At 29.1% G+C, this 1,704-nt stretch overlaps 1 long non-coding RNA gene across 1 annotated transcript; it reads right to left on the bottom strand.

Annotated features, from left to right (window-relative positions):
- Positions 1–565: 565 nt before the first annotated feature.
- On the bottom strand, positions 566–1,213 carry LOC136227633 (uncharacterized). The gene is made up of 2 exons (XR_010688165.1): positions 932–1,213; positions 566–805 (listed from the first exon to the last, which is right to left on the bottom strand). It is a non-coding gene; the product is annotated as an uncharacterized lncRNA (long non-coding RNA).
- Between the last annotated feature and the right edge of the window lie 491 nt (positions 1,214–1,704).

Below are 1,704 nucleotides of genomic sequence, written 5' to 3'. Positions count from 1 at the left end.
CTACCTATATCCCCGAACACTAGCAAATAAATATTGCACTAATAAGCAAAATATTACAATACAAACCAAAAACATATATGATTTGGTTTGAATTTGCAAAACTATATCCAAAGTTTGAAAAGTGAAATTTGGAAACAAACTATGTAATATACTACTTCTTCTCATCTTCTTGGCTTCTTGACTTCCAATATGGGAATTAAAAAAAGATAAGTCATATTTCTACGAAAATAATAATAAGAAATCAACATGGCTTCAACCTTTACATGCTAAGGCCAATTTAAATATGCACTAGTAGAAAAATGGTCATTTGCATCGATCTATTTGCATCGATCCTTATAAAATATGATATCTTATAAAATATGATATGAGGTTCATGTACATCCAAATTAATTCTTCTTATTTGTTCATTTGAACAAAGATTGGAACAATCCAAGAATTTACCAATTTTTTTTGCTCATTATTAGTAAGTATTTTTTTTCTTTTAAAGATTTAAAAAACGATGCAAATAGTCCTAAACGGCCGATGCAAATGTTCATTTTTCCACTAGTGTTGATGGAGTTACAAAAGATTCAAAGTATAATAATTCATTATTTAAAGAAAAGTGAGAAAAGTGCTATAATATTTATGGTACACATGATATATTGAAATATAATCACTAATTAATCTTACATAAGACACATAAGGAGTATAATCTCATTTATTTTCTCAAAATATACCGTCTGCAAAATACTATTTTTTGCATATGCCACTGCATGGGGGATCGAGTCTACGAGAGCAAGATGCCCGTGGAGCTCCTCTCTGCCTACTGTTGGGTAATGTATAATTAATTAATGACAATATCAAAAAATATATGAATATAATACAATATTAAATAATATAAAATATACATATAATATAATATGCTTAACACAGCATTTGAATTAGTAATTACCAATCTATTTGAGAGGAAGAAGCCATAATAATTGTTGCCAACACAAACCAGAATAATAACACCGAAAAAAAACCTTTCATTTTTTTTCTGTAATGGCCTGCTTCCTTCTCTTCTCTTCTGCATGCCTTTTCTTCTATTTATACAAAAATTGACCAGTTGACTAATATTTGTGCTTTCATTTCCAGGAAATAATGCAGCTATGTCTCTAATACTCAATTAATAAGTTTATGTGCATTCTTTAAAAATCAAAGTAATAAATAACTCTAATTTGACTCTTTTTCAAGTAATGCAATGAATGCACTAAAAATCAATCAGCTCGTGTTAGAAGAAATTTAGGTAACCTATTATTATTATTAACTTTTGGATATATTACAGAAATTTAGAATTTGTCGTGAAGTATAGCCCCACTAATTCAAAGTGATTAGGTAATTAATTAGCAACTATACCCTAAAATAACATTAAAAACTGGGACATGAACTTTATGTGCAATTTTTAAAATTAAAGCAATAAATATCTCTAATTAGACTTTTCCCAAGCAATGTGAATTCACTAAAATCCATCAGTCTCGTGTTAGAAGAAAGAGAGGGAACTGAGCTGCAATTTCCTGGAAATGCTCTCTAACATATTATCCAAATTAATCATTTTTTAATATGTTTGTATAAATAGTTAGAAGAAAGAGAGATTAACCGGACCGACATCCAACCGGTGTGATGATTGAGTCAATTATTCTACTCTCCATACATCTTCTCTCTCCTTCCAATACTCTCTCTCTT

This window comes from Euphorbia lathyris, chromosome 4 (genome assembly GCF_963576675.1).
Source record: "Euphorbia lathyris chromosome 4, ddEupLath1.1, whole genome shotgun sequence".
Classification (NCBI taxonomy): domain Eukaryota; kingdom Viridiplantae; phylum Streptophyta; class Magnoliopsida; order Malpighiales; family Euphorbiaceae; genus Euphorbia; species Euphorbia lathyris.
Note: the sequence above shows the minus strand (reverse complement) of the source record. Positions and strands in the feature narration are given on the sequence as shown.